Below are 23,506 nucleotides of genomic sequence, written 5' to 3' on the forward strand. Positions count from 1 at the left end.
GCAGGCAGGCAGCCACCTAGGACCTGCCCTGCACCAGGGCGGGGGCGGGTGGGTGGGGTGGCGTTGGCGGGGCTGAGCCTGTCTCTGAGGAGCGTGGCTGCGAGTTGAGCCAGAAGGGAAAGGCTCGGTGACTCGGAGGCCATGACCATGGTCAGCAGAGTGGCCGAGCCCTACAGGTGAGCTCGAGGGACCCAGATGCTGATCAGCAGACGGTGTTACTGCCATTTGTGAAGATGAGAAAACGGAGGGTCAGAGAGGCTGAGGGGCTGGGCCAGGGCCACACTGTGAGTGAAAGCTGCAGCCAGAAATCCAGACTCCAGGCTGTTCCTGAAATCGTCCTCCCCTTGCAGGATGCTCTTTCCTTAGAAATGAATGAAATGTAGCCCTAACTGGTTTGGCTCAGTGGATAGAGCGTCGGCCTGCAGACTGAAGGGTCCCAGGTTCGATTCCGGTCAAGGGCATGTACCTTGGTTGCGGGCACATCCCCAGTAGGGGGTGTGCAGGAAGCAACTGATCGATGTTTCTCTCTCATCGATGTTTCTAACTCTTTATCCCTCTCCCTTCCTCTCTGTAAAAAATCAATAAATATGTTTTTTAAAAAAAGAAATGAATGAGATATAAACAAAACAACACGACGCTGCGTGTGAACGCACCTCGGGGCAGCTGGCTGGGCCCGGGGGAGAGCAGGCGTTTTTACACGGAGCCCCTCTGCCCGGGTCCGGGCCGGGAAGGAGGGATGGCCTCCCGTTGCACAAGCAGCAGCTGCCACTGTCTGTGTCGCCAGCCTCGGCCTTGTTGAGGGCGCTGGAGGGGGTGAGAAACCGCACCGCGTCTGAGGCCTGGAAGCTCCCTTCACTCTGCCAGGAAGCGATGCCCCGTTTCAGACACCCCGTGAGCTGCCGCACAGCATGCAGAAAGGACATGCAGAGCTGCTCTGTGGCTGACGGGGCTCAGTGTCTTTTTAAAAATATATTTTTTATTGATTTCAGAGAGGAAGGGAGAGTGGAGAGAGAGAGAAACATCAGTGATGAGAGAGAATCATTGGTTGGCTGCCTCCTGTACGCCCCCTACTGGGGATGGAGCCTGCAACCCAGGCATGTGCCCTGACCGGGAATGGAATGGAGACCTCCTGGTTCATAGGTTGACTCTCAACCACTGAGCCACACTGGCCGAGCCACATGCTCATTCTTGAATCTTAAGAGGACTCTTATTGGCCACCTAGAATCACATGACTGTTCTGGAAGCAACTATTGGTTCTGGAAGATTGGGTGCTGAGTGTCCTCCCCTAGGTAACATGCTGGCCCCTGGAGCACCTGCAGGGAGGGCTGAGGATGCCCCCTAGGAAAACGGGGTGCCTTACTAGAAGGGGCATGGAATCTGGGGGCATTGCAGGGAGCGCAGCCCCGAGTTCCTTTTGTTGCCCAGTTGGGGCTGGGGTGAGAGCTTAGCACTAACTTCCTTTCACCTGGTTGGGGAGGAGCCTGGGGCAGGGTGACCTGAGTGGCCCAGAGGGAGGGACATGCCCTTGGAGCCACTGCCACATGCCTCAGTGTGTCCCCTCCCCTCCCTCTCTCTCCTTCAGCGAACATTGGAGTCCTCGTCCCTCTTCTGAATCCCTCAGGGTTTTGTTTGCATTTTTCATGCCCCTTCCTTCCCCCTGCCCAGGGGTGACGGTCAGCAGGTTTAACCTTGGGCACCCATCAGGGTACTTTCTGGAAGCCTCCACGGTGCCCACGTTAACGCTTCCCTTGCTGGATCCTGGGGGGCGCCTGCCGGAGCTGCAGGAGGGCCGCTGGGGGAGAGGGCTCTGCACCGCAGCTGGTTCCCAATCTGCTTGAGGGTTTCAGGGTTTTACCCTCGGGTGCAGCCTGTCACTTCCTGCTGGCAGGGTGGAGCTGGGGTAGACTGTCACCTCCATCCTTCCCGCCCCGCCTCATACTCACACACACAGGGATGGGCCATTGACTCCCCCCTGCCCCCCCCCCCCCCCCCCCGCTCACCCCTGGTGCTGCGCAAGTTCAAGGTCCTTCCTCCTCCGGGATTTGACGGGGCCCCCTCTGCCCACACTCACTGTCTTTGCATCTAAGTGTGGGGGGTGGTTGTGTTTTGTTTTGTTTCCCCCCTCCCCCGTGAGTAATGCAGGTTTATAGGCCTTAGAGCGTGTGCAAATATTTGATTTTAATTAAGGAAGTCTGGGATGAGGAATAGGAAAGTTACTTCTTGTTAATTATTTCTGGGGGACCCTGGGATGGGTGGGGACTTCATATGGTGCCTCCAGCCGCATCGCAGGTCACCTGGGTGGTGGCCTGTGGGGACAGAAGGGGGCGAGGAAGGCAAGAGGGTGCGCACTTTGGAGGTTTTGGCGGGCCAGAATCTGGCGTGTGGAGTGGGTGATGAGGGCGGTGCCTGCCGCCTGAGTACTAGCTACCACCTGTGAGGACTCCCTGCTGGCTGGCCACGGTGGCCTTCTCAGTATTCCTCACCCTCTTCGTGGTGAACGCGATCATCCCCACTTTACAGCCAAGAAAACTGAGCCCAGACAGGCGTGAAATGTGTCCAAGATCACCCAGCTGTCAGGCGGCAACCTGTGTGCCCCAGACTCCAAAGTGTGCCGAACCCCTCACCCTGTAGGTCCCAGGTGTTCTTAGAAGACCCCCCCGCCCCCCGCCGGGTTGGTTTTGAGCCTCGGTGGGGCCTACAGATGACCGCCCTTAGACGCATTAGAGGAGATTTTCTCCTGACCGCAGAGCCTGCGTGGTGGCTGGAAGAGGAAGAGAAGGTGTGTGTGGGGACGAGGGAGGGGGCAGTGATGGGCAGCGTGGGGAGGAGAAAGGGCCCAGAGCCCCTGGCCCTGCCCTGCCCTGCCTGCAGCGTGGTGGGCCCTGGCTGAGTCATGCCACCGCTCGGAGCTGGTTTCCTGTTCAGAGACCCGGGGGTAACAACCACAACCAGAGGGGGTGGTGGGGGCTTCCTTGGTGCCGGCACCAGCCCGGGGTGACCGGACCCAAAGCGGCGTGGGGTCGGGCTCCTGCCCTCGGGCGCTCAGGGTTTCTGTGGGAGGAAGCCCTCCCCACAGTGTGCACGGAGGCGCTGGGCCGAAGTTGGGGAGCTGCAGGATGCTCTGCCTTTGGGGGCGCAGGGACGGGGGCAGCTGGTGTCCCAGCTGTGGCTGCGGGCCCTGCAGCCATCCGATGGCAGTCCCAGGCTCCAGAGGGAGGGGCGGTTAACCGGGGGACTCCTTCCTCCAGCTGTCCCCGCGCCTCTCTCAGCCGGTGCCCCCCCCCCCCCCCCGCCATTCCCCCCTCGGCTGCTGGTGGGAATCACCTTCCCCGCCGGCAGAGGAGAGAGCCGGCCCCCAGCCGTGCACAGGTCACCTGGGAGCGCTCAGCACACACGGTCGGGGGAAGCTGGTTTTACAAAGCTCCCAGGTGATTCTGAGCCGCAGCTCGCTGCTCCTGGGCCCCAAGGCCCGTTCCTGCCCGGAGATGGATTCATTAGGGCCGCAGAGGCTTGGAGAGGCTCCCCCCACCCCCCACCCCCCCCGCCGCCCCCTGCAGTGGCCGCGCAGCCGCTGCTCCCTCTCCAAGCATCCCTCCCCGGGAGGCAGCCAGGGGCGGAGTCCTGTGCAGATCCGCAGGGCGCGCTCCCGGGTCCCCAGTGCCTCGTGGGCCGCCCCTGGGTGCTGCTGGCCTTCTAGGAGCCCACGTGCACACAGAAGGACCCCACCCTTCCTCTGTGCGGCGCCCCCTCCCGGGATGTGGGGGGCCACGCCCACAGGAGCTGCTGCACTGTATCCCAGTGACCCAGTGCCCACCGCCCCCCAGCAGCTTCTGCTAGGACTCCGGGACAGCCAGTCGCAGGCCGGGGACAGAAACCAAGGCATGGCCAGCCCAGCAGGACGGCCAGGGCAGTTTAGAGTCAGAATTTAAACCTGCCGAGATTGGCGATCGGGTAGAAATGATGTCACGAGGGCACTCTTTTTGGTTCAGGATGAGATTTTGCTAGCATTTTTACAGATTTGGTTTAGCTGCTGCTTCTAAAGAAATTCGATTTCTTTTTTTATGTGTGTGTGTGTGTCTTGTTAATCCTCATCTGAGGATATTTTTCCATTGATTTTTAGAGAGTGTGGAAGGGAGGGGGGGAAGACAGAGAGAAACATCCATGTGAGAGAGACACATCAATTGGTTGCCTCCTGCATGTGCCCCATCAGGACTGGGGCTCGAGCCTGCAACCAAGTTATGTGTCCTTGATCAGAATCAAACCCAGGACCCGTGAGTCTGCAGGCCGATGCTCTAGCCACCGAGCCAAACCGGCTAGGGCAAGAAATCCTATTTCTTGAAGTTTTGCAATGGACCTGCCACTTTTCCGAACGGTCTCGTGGTAAATTGGTGAGGATCACAGCCAAAGTGGAGAGACACAGTAGCAAGCGACTGGGTCAGGACTGGACCAAGCTCTTGAGACGCCAGAGCTCATTCCTGTGCACAGGGATGGAGCCCAGTTCCATGTACGTAAAACCAGACCTGAGCTGTCCAGTACAGGGCCCCTCGCCACCGGGGGCTATTTCAGTCTAAATTTGAATAAAATAAACTCAGTCACACTAGCCGGAGTGGAGGTGCTCAGCAGCCACGTGGGCAGGTGCTACGTAGTGAGCAGTGCAGCTGTTATTTACTTATTTTATTTTTTAAAAAAATATATTATTGATTTCAGAAAGGAGGGGGAGAGAGAGAGATAGAAACATCAATGATGAGAGAGAATCATTGATCGGCTGTCTCCTGCATGCCCCACACTGGGGATTGAGCCTGTACCTGGGCATGTGCCCTGACCAGGAATCAAACTGTGACCTTCTGATTCATAGGTCGATGCTCAACCCCTGAGCCACGCCAGCTGGGTTTGAAATAGCCTATAACATAAAAGGCTAATATGCAAATTGTTCCCTCAACTGGGAGTTCAACCAGGGGGTGGGGCTAGCCAACCCCCCATATCTCCTCCCCCCAGCTGGCCCAGCCCGATTGGCCCTGGGGCAGGCTGGCCGGACCTCCACCCATGCATGAATTCGTGCACTGGGCCTCTAGATTTTAATAGATTTGATTAGCAATGTGGCAGGGTCTATGATGGGCCCCCTGCCCAGACACTCAACAGCACATTGGGGGTCACTATAAGGCACATCGGTTGTAATTAGGGTTATACAAAGTTTGACTAAGATAATTTTCACAAAATTACATTCACAATTTCATAATAATTTATAATACATTTTAATTCCAGAATGAAGTTCTTGTTTTAAAGATCTCCTTTCATAATAGATTAATAGTATGTAGCAGGCAAGCACTGTGACACAATTATTTTCAAGATACGGAAGAGAGAAACAGTGACCCCTCAATTGGTGTGCTTTACAGTCTACCACAAAGTAGGCCAAAGTTCAGTATTAAATAAATAGGAATTCTTTCCTAATAAAAAATTTTACAACAGTTTTCCTAAGGAAATACATTCATAAGGCATTGTTTACATTCTGTTTTACAGCGACAAGTACAGCTAGGAAGCTCATTTATGAAATGTATCCATAGAACTAGGGTTTTAACACTGGGTCCACAGGCAGAGTTGTCTCTCGATCACTGAGATGTGGAGTTTGGGGTTCTGTGAGGTTTCATGTCTGGAACTTCCGTTCCATTATGGCTGTGCTTAGACTGTGCAGCTCAGCAAACAGAACATCTGCCCACGCCCTGCTGGAACACAGGGCGGAAGGGTTCGTCCAGGAGGTGTTTGTCAAACGGATTCACCACCTGTCAGTTGAGTGGGTTGAGTAGGGTGTCCAGGAACTGCCCTGGAGCTGTTTACCCAACTCACCTCTGGGCGGTGCACCTGAATTGAGAGCCAACACCTGGGAAGCAGTGAACCAGGTGAAGGAGTTGGGACGTGGGAGGAAGCGAAATGATCATCCCTGGGTAATTTGGCATCTGGCAGCTTGGTAACTGGTCCTGATTCTGCTGATCTGACGGTCTGACCCCAGGCTGTTCCCTTCGTTCAGCGCTGCAGTTTCACTCACCTGTCAAGTCAGGCAGGTAGACCAGATACCCCGAAGTAATAGTCTATATATACCTCTGCCAATGGCACTTTTTCAAGTAAATGCTCACGTGGCTTTAAAGGCGATACATCCTTACTTGCAAAAAGTGTTTGTTGGATAATCACTTCTCCATTATTTCAGAAATACCATCTTTGCTGTGCTCACCTGTTAATGTGTTTCTCTCCATTTCTCTCTTGAAAAAGAAAGGTAATGGTACACAATGACAGTGCTATTATTTTACAGAGATGGTTGGTTAAAGCTTCAAAATATTTATTTTGAATATTTACCAATATGTTCAACACTCTCCCATGTAGCAATCTTCCTTTCCCCTCAAATCGCTGAGAATTCATAAGGGTAAAGGCAACTTTTTCACTTGGGCGTAGAGCTGCAAGTACTACGGCGTCATGAAAAAAACATTGTCTAAAATGTATAGGCAGCAGATCATGATACTGTGGAATAATGATTATAAATAGCTAACATTTATTGAGTATTTAGTTTATATTAGCCACTGTCCTGGGAGAAAATTGTATTAAAACAGTGATTAAGGATTGTGGGAAATGCTACTGAGTTCTTGTAATTGAATGGGGTTATGGGGATAAGTTTATAATTTTATAAACAGGGATAGAAGGAATTACGGCTAAGAAAACCCAGCAAATAATAAAGAAGCTAATAAAATTAGAAGATGAATTCACTGCGGAGGAGTAATTATTTGATTTGTAACTTTTTGTTTAATTAACACTTACTAAGTGCCTTCTGGGTGGCAGGCACTGTTAGGTAGTTTTGCATCTGCTGTTTTATTTAATTACAACGAGTCCTTCACTTCCAGATAGATTTCCCATGGGCTTCCTTTGACTAATGAGTTATCCCAGCCCAGTGCTCCCCAGTCGCATTTGCTGTTACAATTACCTGGGGAGCCTTGGAAACTGGTGCTGGGGTTCGGTCCTCGGAGAGTCTGTTTAATTGTGCAAGGTCGGGACCCAGCAGCAGTGTCTTTAAAACTCGCCCTCCCTCTAGGAACTGTGGTTAAGCCAGAGCTAGAAACACTCAGACCACGAGAGGGGCTATTTCATGTACAGAAGCATGTCCACCCGAGCTCTAGGACCATAAGCACCTGTTACAGCCCAGCCGGTGTGGCTTAGTGGTTGAGCGACTACCTATGAACCAGGAGGTCACAGTTCGATTCCTGGTCAGGGCACATGATTGTGCAGGAGGCAGCCAATCAATGATTCTCTCTCATCATTGATGTTTCTATCTCCCTCTCTACCTCCTCTCTGAAATCAATTAAAAAAAATATATATATATCCTATATAATAAAGAGATAGTATGCAAATTGACCCTCGCACCCTCACAAGATGGCTGCCTACAACCAGGCCGGCAGGGGGGTTAGTGAGGGACGGCCAAACGACTGAACAAGCAGGCTGCGTGGGGCGACCAGGCTGGCAGTGGGGGCAGTTGGGGCGACCAGGTTGGCGGGGAGGGGGTGCAGTTGGGGGCAACCAGGCCAGCAGGGGGGCAGTTGGGGGCGATTAGGCTGGCGGGCGGGGGGAAGTGAGGAGCAACTAGGCCAGCAGAGGGGGCAGTTGGGGGCGATTAGGCTGGCAGGGGGGGGGGGGCAGTGAGGGGCAACTAGGCCAGCAGAGGGGGCAGTTGGGGACGACCAGGCAAGCAGAGGGGGGCAGTTGGAGGTGACCAGGCTGGCGGGGGGGTGGGGGGAGGCAGTAAAGGGTGACCAGGCAGGCAGACAGTTGAGCGATTAGGAGCCAGTGATCCAGGATTGTGAGAGGGATGTCCCACTGCCGGTTTAGGCCTGATCCTGGGCCTAAACTGTCAGTCAGACATCCCTCAAGGGGTCCCGGATTGGAGAGGGTGCAGGCTGGGCTGAGGGCCCCCCCCCCCACCATGCACGAAATTTGTGCACCGGGCCTCTAGTGTGTGTGTGTGTGTGTGTGTGTGTGTGTGTGTGTGTGTGTGTGTAATGTGTGTGTGTGATTATATATATATATTAACACTGTTGCAGACTTCAGGAGGGCGTTTGCTGGGCCGGGTGGAATACGTAAAACACCTGCTTTCCTTGTCTGTGTCCTGTGAACAGGGATGCGGGAAGTGTAGAATTCTAGAACGAAGCGGGCTAGAAAAGGGTGTCCTACAGGTCTTAGGCCCCACATTTCCAGATGCTCTGAATTTGTCGCCTGGGTTTTGCTGTGATGTTTATCAGAAACATGTCAGTGACTTGCAATATAAGTGTGTGTTGTATTTTCCCAGAAAAAAGAACTCTGTCTGCACTAGAAGTCGTTCCTTTCAATGGAATACACATGCACAGGGTACAGATACCTGCCTGAGAGGGGTTCATATTTAATAGGACACAGGGATCGACGAGGAATTCTTCGGGGGCAGGGGTTACAGGTCGAAATGGCTTCTTTAAAAATCATCTTTGTCATAGTTAGTTGTTTCATATCAAACCATTAAAAAAACCATGAAGGAATTAAATGGTTTGGGGAGCTCAACTTTTCTTTGGAAAATGGTTAGAGCTTTAGATCCCATAGTAGAGAATTAACCTAAAAAAGGTTCCATCCTCAAAAACATACCCAGTCCCTAAAAACACTTCCTGGTCATCTTCCTGAACAGATATGCGTCCGTGGGAATGTTGGGTCCTGCCTGGTGTGGTTGGTGGTAGTGCTGCCTTACACCTGCCAGCACGAGGCATTTCCCCCTGAAAGAAGCAATGTTTCTGAGAGGGTGACTAGAGAGCCTTCCACGGAAGGACGTGACTTCTTAAAAACATTGTATCACATTTGCTGAGAGACCTTTGGCAAGTCATAGCATTCTTTTGGACTTGGGGTTCTTCTTTGGTGTAATGAGGGGGTTGTCTGTTTTCAGGGACACAGAGCCCCGGTGTCACCTGGAGAGCGGTGGGGAGGAGTGTTGGGTTGGCCGGTCTCTGGGTCTCCTGCCCTGGCCTCAGAGCTGCTGTTGGGGGCACGGGGCCGTGGGCCGTCTCTGGTTGGGTGTTCCTTTGCAGAGAGAAGAAATCAATTCAGTTCTGCATGTGTTTTTGAGGACCTACTATGCGTCAGGCATAGTACCAGGTCTGGGGGACACCAGGTTGACCAGAGCACGATGTCGGTCCTCAGGCAGCTTGGTGTCCTGGAGGAGACAGGGACACGGACAGTCCCAGCGTGTCCTCAGCGAGGTCAGGGGCTGGGTGGGAGAAGGGGACAGTCCCGGCAGAAGACCGATGGTGTGTGTGAGCCCTGGGGGTTATTTTTAGAAGCAGATGACCAGCAGGGATAGCTCTCTTGTTGAGTCACAGCCCAGTCCCTCTCGGGGGAAAAGGAAGGAGAAGGCGGAGGGCCCCCGTGGGATGGTTCCGACTTCCCTCCGGCCCTGGAGTGCCAGGGACGTGGGCGACCCGGTGAAAGGGTTGTCAGGGAAAGGGGAGGATCTGGGCTCCCAGAAGACCACAGAGGCAGCCCTTGGGGCGGGGAGGGCCCTTGGGATTCCTCTCATCCAGGCAGGTGACCCCTGCGTAGCCAGCTCTCCGTAGCCTCCATCTCTCCTCCCAGCTCTTGGGCCTGACCCTGGGAGCCAGCAAAGAGCTGTGGGCCTTTGCAGGTTCCCTTGGACCCCGCCTGCCTTGGCTGGCAGATTCGAGCTTGTCTTTGAGAGCTTGGCTGAGAGGTCACCTCCCTAGGGAAGTCTCTTACACCCAGCACTCTCCATTGCCAGCTGAGTGACTGAACACCCTTTCCTGTGACCGCCCAACACCTGTACTCCCCCCCGTTGTATCACTTTTTCATTCTCCGTTGTAATTGCTCGTCTGCCTGTAATTGCCCCACTGATGGGTGAGAGCTCCGGGGTGGCTGGGACGGTTTGATTCCTGGAATTCTCTCCAGGGCCACGCGCTTGGCGCATCACAGGTGCTCCTTGGCACAGGTGCAACTTGACTGTGACCTGGTGTCAGTCATTCTACCCCTGAGTCACTTTCTGCTCTGTAGGTCGTTCTCGAATGAATGAGTATCTTCACTTGCCAGCAGGGGCTGCAGGAGCGCAGAGGGGTGAACTGGCCAAGGTCACAGAGCTCTGAGAGACTGAGCAGGGGTTCAGAGGGGTGAACTGGCCAAGGTCACAGAGCTCTGAGAGACCGAGCAGGGGTGCAGAGGGGTGAACTCGCCCAGGTCACAGAGCTCTGAGAGACCGAGCAGGGGTGCAGAGGGGTGAAATCCCCAAGGTCACAGAGCTCTGAGAGACCGAGCAGGGGTGCAGAGGGGTGAACTGACTAAGGTCACAGAGCTCTGAGAGACCGAGCAGGGGTGCAGAGGGGAGAACTCGCCCAGGTCACAGAGCTCTGAGAGACCGAGCAGGGGTGCAGAGGGGTGAACTCGCCCAGGTCACAGAGCTCTGAGAGACGGAGCAGGGGTGCAGAGGGGTGAACTCGCCAAGGTCACAGAGCTCTGAGAGACCGAGCAGGGGCTGCAGCCCCTGGTGGGAGTGTGAGGAGGAGACCAGATCAGCTCCAGTCTCCGGAGCCGTAGTCCAGGTCTCGCTGCCCATATGGCAGAGTGAAAAAGCCTCGCTTGGTGGGGACGACCACTTTCCTTCTAGGGAGCTCCACGCCGTCTCCTGGGGCTACACCTCTGAGTGATGCCAGCTTCCTCTTCGTGCTCTTAAGAGTTTTGTGAGAGTGAACCGATGCACTTACTCTCATTTCTGGAACTTTGGCCCCAGGCCCTAAAGTTCTTCCTCAGGGAACAACTTTTCTCCGTTTTCAATTTTGTAAATGTGGTCAAAGAATCAGAAAGAAAGAAAGAAAAAAAATCCCTCATAGCAGGAGGAGTCAGGAGAACCGTAACCATGTTTCTGGGCATCTGTGTGTGTGCACATGTACGTGTGTGTGCGTGTACGTATGTGTGCGTGGTGTGCACACCCACATGCAGGGGGCGGGAGTATCGCACACATTGGCTTTGATGATGCTTAAATGAGGTCCCCACTTTCTCTGGCCCCTGAGCCGCGCTGTGATGATGATTTAAAAGGGAATTTTCAACCACAGAAAAGAAAACTGGAAAACAAAGTGTTGGGGCAGAAGCAGCAGAAGTGGCACACGGACAGACAGGGCCGAGGGCTTTTGTGAATAAAATGAGGCAGGTTAAGTGGCTTCCGGCCGTTTCAACACCTCGTGAAAAGCCACGAGAGCACACAGGCAGCTAAAGATCGCATCCGAGGGCAGGCCAGCAAGGTGTCCTGTTTCCCTTCGCTGCAGCAGGCAGCGTCTCTAGACACCGCCGACCTGCCCGTCTCACGCTAAATGCCGGAGCGTGGGTTCGAATGGGATGTTCACTGTGGTTTCCATCAAAGCGCCCTCTGATTCATAAGTTTCTCATCAAAATCTCCCTGTGAGACGGGAGAGTGACAAGGCTGGTGTCAGGTGCGGGTCTGTTTTCCTGCCTCTGCCGTGAAGAAACCCGAACAGGAAGTGATCGGGGGGAGAATGACTGACACCAGTTCACAGTCCAGTGGAGCTGAGCATGTTGCTGGGACCAAATGCTGCTGGAGCCCAGAGTCCCAGCATCCTTTAGCTCAGACTCCGGGCCCCTCCCTCTGTTCCTGGGATAAAGCAGTCCCCCCAAACTGTCCCTCAGGCATAGGAGTTTGGTTTGGGCCTTTACTCTTCACTTACTGTGCAACCTTCAGCCAGTTACTCACCTTCTCTGAGTCTCCAGTGTTTTCTTTGTATTCCATAAGACTGTTGTGCACCTGAAATGGGAAAAAAAAATGTTTGGGGAACATGCTCTGTGAACTCAGGGGTCTGAAGTCTTGGAATTCGGAGTCGGTATTTCTCATTTCCCGGCCGTGGCTTTGGTGTTGGGGAAAATAATGGTGGCTCGGATGGGCCGGGGCTTATAGTGTGCTGGGGTCTGTTGGGACTTCCTTAATCCTTGCTCTGCCTTTGTGTTGCAGGAGAAGAAACCGAAGCCTGGAGTTTGAGTAATTCGTTCAAGGTTACCGAGTTGGTAAGTAACGGAGCCTTCGCTGACCATGGCCGATGGGCTGCCGCCGGTGCCCTTGACCCCTTCCCTGTGAAGAAGAATGAAAGTGGGTGGTAATTTCAGCCAGGACATAGATTTCAGTTTCGTAGAAACGTAGAAACGAGAGCGGCCTCTGTTGAAATCTGAATCCACGTGCATTCTTTCGCCCACTCCATGAATATTTATCGAGACCCCACAAGGTTATCAGGTCCGATGATGAATTTCCATAAGAACTCTACCTCTGGAGGGAGGAAGACACGCCCCGGCTCCTGTCATCACTCATCCTAATAGCTAACATTTATTGAGTACTGTTGAAAGCACACCCCATGCTAAGAGCTTTGTCTGAATGGTCTTGTTTAAATTCACAGCGGCCCTAGGAAGCTGAAATAAGAGAAGGAATTTGCCCAAGTTCACTCTACCAGCAAGCGGGTATCTTAGTCCGTTGGGGCTGCTGTTGCAGAATACCACAGCCTGGGACCTTGTACACAACAGAATGTCATTCTCACGGTTCTGGAGGCTGATGAGTCCAAGAATCAGGGTTCTGGCAGACTTGGTGTCTGGCGAAGGCTCTCTTCCTCGTTCATAGATGGCCATCTTTTTGTTATAACCTCACAGGGCAGAGGGGCCTGGGGGGCTCTCTGGGGTCTCTTTTAAAAAAAATGTATATTTTTATTGATTTCAGAGAGGAAGGGAGAGGGGAGGGAGAGATAGAAACATCAATGATGAGAGAGAATCACTGATCGGCTGCCTCCTGCACAACCCAGGGGGATTGAGCCCGCAACCCAGTCATGTGCCCCCGACCAGAATTGAACCCAGCGCCCTTCAGTCTGCAGGCTGACGCTCTATCCACTGAGCCACACCAGCTAGGGTTCTGGGGTCTCTTTTATAAGGACACTAATCCCATTCATAATGGCTCCACCCTCGTGACCTAATCACCCCCCAGAGTTCCCACCTGCATGTGCCATCCATTGGGGGTTAGGTTTCCCCACGTGCATTTGGCGGGAACACAAACAGTCTATTACAGGCATATAGCCAATCTTTGCCTCCAAGCGGTCTTGCTAGAGGACCAGTGATCTTAACTACTGGAAACATGTCACACTTTTTTTAATTGTCTTCAGAGAGAGGGAGAGAGAGTTAGAAACATCAATGGTGAGAGAGAATCAAACTGGGAATCGAACTGTGACCTCCTAGTTCATAGGTTGACACTCAACCACGGAGCCACGCCGCCGGGCAACATATCACTCTTGTAAGGCTCATGGCAAACCACCTCCAGGAGCCTGGATGTTCTCTGCCCTCAACAGGCCACGTCCCTCTTCTTTCCCTGGACTCCCTGGTCTCCTCACCACCCTCCACTGGGCTGAGTAGCCTCTGGGAGGTTTAGCCATAGAATGGAGATCAATTGATGACGACTGTTCCACAGTAGTCTCTCACGCATACTGCCAACTTTTATTATAATGGAGGTATAACTTAACATGCTATCACATGTACAAATCATATCAATCATACAGCTTGATGAGATTTTTTTAAAGATATATTTTTATTGATTTCAGAGAGGAAGGGAAAGGTAGAGAGATAGAAACAGCAATGATGAGAGAAAATCATTGATCAGCTGCCTCCTGCACACCTCACTGGGGATCGAGGCCCCACCCCAGGCATGTGCCCTGACCAGGAATCGAACCTCGACCTCCTGGTTCGATTCCGAGACTTCCTGGTTCATAGGTCGATGCTCAACCGCTGAGCCACACCAGCTTTTTAATACGTCACACCCATCTCGCCACCCAAAGCAGGGCTTACAATATCCCCATCACTCCAGTAAGTTCCCTCATGCCCCCTTGAGTTCATCCTGCCCCCAGAGCCAGTCAGTGTTGTTGAGACTTAAGGAAGTCATCTCTCTGTCACATCAAAGATTCCTGCTTTTAACTCATCCAGATCCAAATATACTTGCTCAACAAAAACAAAACCCAGTGGGAGATAAAAATAACACGTTCAATAGCGTGGGCGATCCTGTCATTCCACCCAACTGGCGTCTCTGTTGGAGTGAGCGCGAAAGAGAGACACGGGCCTGCTGTTCCTTCTGTCGGTCTTTGTTCCTGTGGCTTTTTAGAACGTGAGCATCTTGTGCCATCGAGTGCCTTTCTCATATTTATAGATTTTAATTATCATGCAACATGGCCCCGGAACCCACGCCAGCGATTTCTCCCGGTGCTCAACCTGAGAAACCACATCGGAGGCTGAAGAAAAATGGGTCTTGTTGGACTTAAATGGGAGATGGGTTTATCAGTCTCCACGGTGAGACCTTATTATGGGATTTTCCGAGGAGAATTTTGACTCCTTTCCATTTTCATGTGACATGCGGACTCTAGAAGGTAACCCTTGAGTAGGAGGCAGCTGCGATGTGGAAAGAACTCAAGTGGGTGAGTGGTTATTGCAGATCGGGTGACTTGGAACACATGACAGCATGGTGGCCAGTGCTGGTTTACGTGAGTCCTTCCTGATACGAACACAGAGTTGACTGGAATATACGAATGATATCCCGGGAGCTTATCGGGAAGGGAAGTCCATGAGTGTCAAAAATGAAGCGAGCCCTAGCTGGTTTGACTCAGTGGGTAGAGCATCGGCCTGGGGACTGAAGGGTCCTGGGTTCGATTTCGGTCAAGGGCACATGCCAGGTTTTGGGCTTGATCCTCAGTAGGGATCAAGTAGGGGGCGTGCAGGAGGGGGCGTGCAGGAGGCAGTGCGCCGGCTGGAACTGGTGAGCCGGCTCCAGCACTCCAGAGGCTGGGTTGTTGGTTCTCGTTTAAACGCTGATCTTTGGATGGTGCATCCAAGCGTGGAGTTTTCAGGAAGTAGGAATGTCACGTGTGATATCACAGGGGCAGGAGAGACAACGGGGCAAGAGTGGAGCTCTGCCCCCTTTCTTCCCTTGTATTGAAATTCATTTTGTGTGTAAATGTGGGTACAGAGACCGTTACACTCTGGGTGACAGTGAAAATGAGTGCAACATCTTCCCAGAGCAATGCCGTGCTGTCTGCCAACATTTCGAGTGCATTATACCTTCTGACCCTGCAATTCCACGTTAAGGATTTTATCTTGTAAGTCCCACCTGCCCTCTAGATGCCCATGTCTGTGCACATGCGTGTTTATTGCAGCACTGTTTGTTAATAGCCAGACCCTGAAGCAGCTGCAATGCATGTTCCTTGGGGACTAATCGACTGAAACGTGGTATCTTCTTACAGTAGAATACTGGGCCACTGTTTAAAATAGTAGGTCATATATGCTCAAGAGGAATGATCTCCAGGTTACTTTTTCAGTTAACAAGAGGGCAGTATGCATATAAGTGTATGTGATATACCCATGTGTGTGAAAAAATAGAGGGAGGTATACATGCTTACACACACACACACACACACACACACACACACAAGCAAGCATACACGTGCTTGGTGATGCATGCTAGAAAGAACCAAGAAGTGGGAATACTGTTTACCTCTTTGGAGGAAGAAAGGATTGTGGGTCTAAGATGGAAGATATCTTACTGTACATCTTTTATATTTTGAATTTTCAAACATTAGCATATAGTATATGAAAAGCATACAGTTGCTTTTTATTGTTAAAAACAAACTAGTGCCCAGCCGGGTGTGGCTCAGCAATTGAGCGTCCACCCAGGAATCAAGAGGGTCACCAGTTGGATTCCCGGTCAGGGCACAAGCCTGAGTTTTAGGCTCGATCCCCAGTGTGGGGCGTGCAGGAGGCAGCCGATCAGTGATTCCCTCTCATCACTGATGTTTCTATCTCTCTCCCCGTCTCCGTTCCTCTCTGAAATCAATAAAAAAAAATATTTAAAAAAACCACACCAAACTAATTACCAAAAAACTGTACTTTGGGAGCTTTCAACATGAAAGCCCTTCTTATTTTTAGAGGAGATTGGCAGGTCTCCATGATATTGCTAAACCACAGCATTTACTGAGCATGTGCCACGCGCCGGGCACTCCGGCCCGGTCTGGTCCTCAGGTGCCCTCTGACTCTCTCCCTCGCTCGGCCCGCCTGGACCCCTGAGCTGCCCGGTCCCTGATGAGAAATGATAACCCCATTTTCAGGAAGAGGGAGAGTCGAGTCTTGCAAAGTCTCATGGCGTGCAAGCAGAGAAGTGGGATTCAACAGCAGTCTTAGAAGTGTTCTAGAAACGGGGCACCGGGGCTGCCTTTTAGACACCCAAGTTACCGGGAAGGCACCTCCCTCCTGCCACTCCTCCCTGCCACCTCTCTTGAGGCCCCACGGACGTGCTCTGTCCACCTTCACCTTTCCGACGGTGCGGTTGTTGGCTCTGGGCAGTTGGAGCTGTGCTTTTGGACCGAATCAATCGCCGGTGTGTTTCTCAACCGCCAAGGCCAGGAGACCTTGTCCGCGGCGGCCTCCTTTCTGCCGGACTTGGCCTGCACAGCTGTCCTGCGGCGTGCGCCATCCAAGGTCCGGGAGACGCGAGCGCTGTTCGCTTGAAAAGACTCACCTTCGGGGCCTTTCTCAGCAAAAGAGAGGCCCCAGGGGGCGGCTGGCGTCGTCATTGTTGTCTTCTGCCATCCGCCGCATGGCTCACCCGCAAAATGTTCCCTGGAACCAGAGGCTCTTCCCCTCCTCTCCCTTTTCATCCTTGGGTAGCAAGTTCAGTAAGTAGGTTATTCATCTTGAAAAGGTGTTGTTATGACTTGACCAACTGTAACCCAAATGGGCGAGAAAAGGGGAGTGAAAATGAAGTTCCTAGAGTCAAAATCACCGAAACTCACCTGAGCATGACTTAAGGGTGTGACATCACCTGTCCCATTGGAACGAAATTCTTTTTTTTTTTTTTTTGTTAACCCTCACCTGAGGATATTCCCCCACCACCATGGATTTTTAGAGAGAGTGGAAGGGAGGGGGAGAGACTGAGAGAGAGAAACATTGAAGTGAGAGCGACACATTGATTGGTTGCCTCCCCCACATGCCCGACCAGGGCCAGGGATCCAGCCTGCAACTGAGGTATGTGCCCTTGACCGGAATCGGACCTGTGAACGTTCAGTCTGAGGGCCAGTGCTCTAACCACTGAGCAACCCAGCTAGGGCACCGGTGACATTCTTCTGCGTGATGGCTCTTTGACCAGGGCATCTGCTGTCTTTCCGACGCTGTTTTGTGGGTTCATTTGGAACGTGTCCTTAAGCACTTTAAGTTCATTGCCCCCAGTGCAGTGCTGCAGTGCGGGATGGGGTGGTTTTAGTTTCCTGTGAGAGGAATGCGCATCGACAGTGTGATCTTGACCCCCCCCAAAACAGTAACTCAACCTTTCCTGCCTGAGTGCCGATACAGAGTTGGCTTAAATGCTCTTTCTGATGGGAGCCCTTCCCTCCCCCCCCCCTCCCCGTGCTCCTGTTGCACTGTGTAGAATTTAATTAAAGCCGTTATCTTACTGGCTTTAAACAACGGCAGTTGTTCCTGGCTATCGCCACAGCAGGCTGAGTGCCAGGGAAGGGGGCACGGATCATCTTGCTTCATCTGTGCATGGCCTGCGGGTGGCATATGTCACAGATCTTCAAGTTTCATTCCTCAGGATTCTCTGGGCCTTGACACAGGACCCCGCCTCAAACTGGCTTCTGCAGGAAGGGGATTTGCTGGCTCAGGTCCTTGAAAAGCCCAGGGATGGAATTTAGGGCTTAAATGGTGTTGCTGAGGCTTCATCGTGTTTCTCCGTCTCTCAGCGCTGCCTACCCTTTCTTTTTGGATTGTGGTGGCAACAGTTCTAGCAGAAGGAAAAAAAAGGCCCTTTTTCCAACAGTTCCACCAAAATCTCAGAATCGAGTTCCAATGTCTTTGATTGGTCGCCTCTGGGTAGCCTGCCCATCCCTGAACTAATCCCTATGGCCAGGCAAATGCAATGCTCTGATTGGCCATTTGGGATCAAATGCCCGCCCCCTCGGGAAGCTGGGGTAGGATCTGCACCTCCCAGAGCCTAAGGATTGAGGATGAGGGAAGAAGACCTTTCCCAAGAAAATCTGAAAACCATTTGTGTACTGGGGCGGGGGGAGGTATGTAAAAGCCAGGATGTCCAACATAGAAGGTTTTTAATCAGCATTTACTCGATGAATGAATGAACAGATGAATGAGCAACCGGGCGCCTGCTGCCGATTCTGCGAGCTGGCTATACAGTACCCTGAGTGGGATTTTAACAGATGGAGCCTTTGCGGAGAGGAGGGATAAGAGAGCCTTGAAATCAAGTCATAGGAGGGCGGCAATGACTGCGCTGAAATATTTAACAGGAGACGGAGACACGGGAGACACACGAGCTGTTTCCAAGTGTCTGAAGGGCATCCCTAGAGATGGAACGCTTGCTGGGTCCCCACTTTAATCATAAGAGCTGGACTGGACACTTGGAGTGATCTTACCCCACTTTTATTTTCATTTTACCAGGCAGCCAATGTATGTTCATTCTAGAAAATGAAAAAATGTACAAAAGAAAGAAAAAGAAAAGTCTTCCCATAATCTTAGCCCCTAGAGCAGTGGTTCTCAACCTTCCTAATGCCGCGACCCTTTAATACAGTTCCTCATGTTGTGGTGACCCCCCAACCATAAAATTATTTTCGTTGCTACTTCATAACTGTAATTTTGCTACTGTTATGAATCGTAATGTAAATATCTGTGTTTTCCGATGGTCTTAGGCAACCCTGCTAGCGGTTCTCAACCTGTGGGTCGAGACAGGGCCTAGAGCAGTGATGGGCAACCTTTTGAGCTAGGTGTGTCAAACTTCGCCAAAAAACTGAGCATAACTCGGGTAGTGTGTCACTTTGAGGAAAAAACTAACTCCAAGACTCTAGTCGCAAATGTTTCATCCTCAGGAGCAGCAAATGTTTCATCCTCGGCATGCGGCCGCGTGTCATCAGAAATGGCTACACGTGTCAGTGCTGACACGCGTGTCATAGGTTCGCCATCACTGGCCTAGAGCAAGCATGTCAAACTCAAAGGCTGACACGGGCCAAATAAACAAGGTTTAAGTTCATGGGGGCCACAAAAAAACACAAAAGCTTCCATTTTCATAGAAACGTAGGTTTATTCCGATAGAGACATGCTGAATACAAAGGGCTGAAATAAGTGAGTCATCGTTAACATAAAATAATAGAACATTTTAATAAAAATGAATATTTTTTCTTGAACATGAACTTACCAGACACTGAATACCTGCACAAATTAAATAAGCGTAACGCAAATAAACCTGTTTTTCTTCTTCTCCGAAAGTGAAATATTTCCTGTTGCCCACACCAAACAAGTCAGTCCAAGACTAATGACGAGGCCATCGGCTTCTAACATATTCGCCGCTAGTATGAGTGGAGAGAAATGGTGCGCCTGCGTGTAAGGCGCGTAAGGGACATGAATGCAACACGATTATAGTAATCATTAGCGAACGTTGTAGTTCGTTATTAAGTTATGAAGTTTTTATTGAAACGTTTCTTACATACCATTATATTGCCTGGGCTGCAAAAATATTTGTTGTGGGCCACAATGCGGCCTGCGGGCCGTGAGTTTGACATGTTTGCCCTGGAGCTCATTGACATTAATATTTTTGTATGTATTCTTTGAGTCATTTCTCCCTATTTATAGCTGCTTACCTCAGTTCGAGCTGATTTGAGTTCAGACCTATCTGGTGGCTCCAGATCCTATGAGCATCCAATGCATGTTCCTCTGGCCCAGACACTTCCGGGTCGTGGGGCTTTAAGAGGTTCTGAAACTCCGGGTGATTTGGTAAGTTTCATTCCATTCACTTCCGTAAAAAGTATTATTGAGGGCCTGTATCCAGAAACCCTTTTAGTCCCTGGGAGACTGGGTGACCAAGATGGATGAGGAGCTTGAGTTCTGAGTTCAGTGGCTGCCAGAGCAATGATGTTTCTGTGCAACCCCTTGCTCGGTGTTTCGGCCACACAGGAGGACGTACCAGTTAGGATGCCCGAGTTGCTAGGAACTGAAAACCCAGTTCAAGTTGGATAATTGATAGAAGCTGGTGAGTGGTTCTCATAACCAGAAAGTGGAGAGGTAGGGTGGGCTTCAAGCACACTGTGATCAGGGCTCCGGCTTCACTTCTTTGAGATTTTGTGGGCTTGGCATTTCTCTGTCTATTGGCTTTGTTCTCAGGTTGACTGTCTTCACAGCAGGGAGATGGCTGCACATAGAATACACCTGCTCTGAGAAGTGCGGAGGAGAGCTGTCCCATGTGGGGGTCTGGGTGGGTAGCTCTTAAATCGCATACTGGTTTGTTCACATCTGGGGAAAGAGCTACTGGGTCTTAGCTTCCCTCTGAGTGGATCATATTAGGGACACAACTCTACCTCTCAGCCAATCATGGTGGCAGAGGAAATGGGATAACATTGATTGTCTTTCGAGGTGGGGAACCTTTTTTCTGCCAAGATCCATTATAATATCACTAGAGGCCTGGTGCATGGATTCGTGCACTGGTGGGGGGGGGCATGGCCTGCAGGGATCGGCTCACTGTGGGAGCGCTGCTTATCCTGGTCAGCCGAGTGGCTGTGGATCTGGCCTCTGAGCAGCTGCTCCCGCTGGGGCGGGGGTGGGAGGGGCACTCATCCTGGTCAGCTGAGCAGTGCTCCCACTGTGGGAGCATACTGACCACCAGGGGGCAGCTCCTGTGTTGAGCATCTGCCCCCTGGTGGTCAGTGCACATCATAGTGACTGGTCGACCGGTCGTTCTGGTCGTTCCGCCGTTTGGTCACTGGGCTTTTATATATATATAGATTCGAGGGTCATACAAAATTATCAACTTAAATATTAGCCTGCTATATTGGGTCAAACATTTAATTAACTCACCGCCGATGCCTTGGCAGGGCCAGACCAAATGATTGCCCAGGCCTTATATGGCCCACGGGCCAGATGTTCCTCACCTCTGGCTTAAACCATTCAGGATCCACTCCTGGAATTGGAGACCGAAGGATACTGCCTGGTGGGAGAGGAATGGAGTCTAAAGGGGCTGTGTGTAGGATTTGAATGTAGAAATTTGAGTAGGCATTGTCCCCGCTCTTCAAAAGCTCACTTCCCGAGATTTTGGCAGTGATTAGAGGAGGGCATTGCCATTTGTTGAATGCTAGGCACTTTACATATGTTTTCTCAGTTCTTATAATGTCTCTCTCTAGCAGATCAGTTTTGTAGGAGACAAGTTCAGAGAGGTCACGTTGTTTGACAGCAGCCGCATGCTGAGATGGACAGCGAGGTGTTCTGAGGCTGTAGGTCACACATTCCTTCCTCTCCTCTGTGTGATGGTCATGGGGAACATAGATCGTCACCAGAGACCCTACAAAGGTTCTCCCAGTGACTTCTCCACCGGAAACAGTTACTGCTTTTCACATCAAGCTTTTTTAAAAAAATATATTTTATTGATTTTTTTACAGAGAGGAAGAGAGAGGGATAGAGAGTTAGAAACATCAATGAGAGAGAAACATCGATCAGCTGCCTCTTGCACACCCCCTACTGGGGATGTGCCCGCAACCGAGGTACGTGCCCTTGACCGGAATCGAACCTGGGACCCTTGAGTCCGCAGGCCGACGCTCTATCCACTGAGCCAAACTGGTTTTGGCCACATCAAGCTTTTATTAGAGAAACCCTGCCTGCTTTTTTCTTCAGACCAATGCTAGATGAGAGGAACACTCCTCTCCCAGGTCTAGATAAGCCACAGATAATTGAATGAGATTCTGAGAGAAGCAGAACCATTGTTAACTCAGTGCATCGGAAGAGATGGTTGCATTCAGATAATTTTACAAAAATTCCTCTCTCCTTTGACATTGCTGCCCGAGGCTGCCATTGAGTTTTAAAGCAACAGAGTGACTATTATATAATCCCACACAATGCTCCTTCCCCTTGGGCTCTAGGGAGCTCACCGGTTTGAAATACAGAAGACATTTTGGGGGGTTAAGAGTTTATGGAAAAGCCAGTATGGTTTCTAGATTAAACGGCCCAAACCAGGTCAAACAAGATGGGTTTTCAGGTTTTCTGCAGACTCTACAGAGACATAATCTTCAACAGAGCAGGAGATGGTTTGCTGGAAATCATTTCTGTGCTGGTGGCAACATATCTGTGTCATGCTGCTCCCTGCACCCACCGTGCGTGCCTTGTGCTTCGCTCCCAGGTGAAAGCATGCGCGTCTGTTCATAGTTCTTCTGACCTCACTCCCTTCCACCCCGGCAGATGTCATTTTATCCTCGGAGAAATGAACAGAAATGGGGAAATCAAAACAGTGGTTGATGACAAGTTGATGCATAAGGTTTTCAATTTAGATGAGGTGCTTCTTTAATTTTTAATCCTCACCCGAGAATATTTTTACATTGATTTTTAGAGAGTGGAAGAGAGAGGGAAAGACAGAGAGAAATATCGATGTGAGAGAAACACATCGTCTGGTTGCATTGTGCAGGCGCCCCGACCAGGGCTTGGGCCGGGTAGGAGCCTGCAACCCAACAGAGGTACATGCCCTGGACCAGAATCGAACCCGGGACCCTTCGGTCCATAGGCTGATGCTCTATCCACTGAGCCAAACCGGCTAGGGCTTAGATGCTGTGCTTTTTGAGTTCCTGTGTCAGTTTTTAATGTTTATTTTTTGAGGTTATTAACTGCTGATAATGACTTTACCTACCCCACGTTCTCTTATGTCGTCTGCTGAGTTTTGGGTCCTGGGGCTGGGAGTTGAACAAAGCACAGTCTTAATGGCTAATAGCCTTCAGTGACCCTCTCCCAGTCTCATACCCTCCGAGTCTGTCCACGCCAGCATCACTTTTTGGTCCTGGTTTACGCTGGGCCAGGCAAACTTGTTCAGCTGGAAAAGGTGTGAAGTAAAAGCAAAGAGGAAAAGAGAAAGGCCTGAGGCTAAAATGCATGGGCATCGGTGTTGGGTCAGGACCAGGACAGCAGGGTTGCTGGGTCATCTTGTTGACTCCAAAGGGTGACCACTGTGGTTGTTATTAGGCCTGAAATGTCGGGCTTCTTTGTTACCACAGCATAACCTAACTCGTCCTGACAGGTGCGACCACCACTGTCATAGAGGTGCTGGATTCATGGAACCTGGGAGCTGGCCAGCTTGCGTGTTTATGCATGTTGGCCTCAAATACATATATGTGCAGATATGAATCTTGCTGCCTCCGTGGCAGTGGCTGCACATTAGAATCACCAGAGGATTTTTAAAATTCCAAAGCTAGGGACTACACACTGAGTGAATTCACCAACTCAGGGGGCGGGGCACAAACACTGGTAGATTTTAAGCTCTCCAGGTGACTCCAGTGTGAGGACAGGTTCAGGAACCACTGGTCTGTGAGACTAATAATAGTGTCATCATTATTACTTGAAGAGGAGTAGAAATAATGGTAATGACATTGGTACTAGACATCATTATTATTTACTGATGGCTATCAGG

General features: G+C 51.3%; 1 protein-coding gene across 3 annotated transcripts in view; it reads left to right on the top strand.

Moving 5' to 3' along the window:
* Window positions 1-23,506, top strand: part of CYRIB (CYFIP related Rac1 interactor B) — a 112,757-nt gene that overhangs the window by 20,520 nt on the left and 68,731 nt on the right. For all 3 annotated transcript variants that reach the window (XM_079796221.1, XM_079796222.1, XM_079796219.1), the window contains exon 2: window positions 12,014-12,066. The gene's annotated coding sequence lies outside the window, so the exon portion shown is untranslated. The remainder of the gene's footprint in view (window positions 1-12,013; window positions 12,067-23,506) is intronic.

Source organism: Cnephaeus nilssonii (genome assembly GCF_951640355.1).
Source record: "Cnephaeus nilssonii genome assembly, chromosome: 18".
NCBI classification, from domain to species: domain Eukaryota; kingdom Metazoa; phylum Chordata; class Mammalia; order Chiroptera; family Vespertilionidae; genus Cnephaeus; species Cnephaeus nilssonii.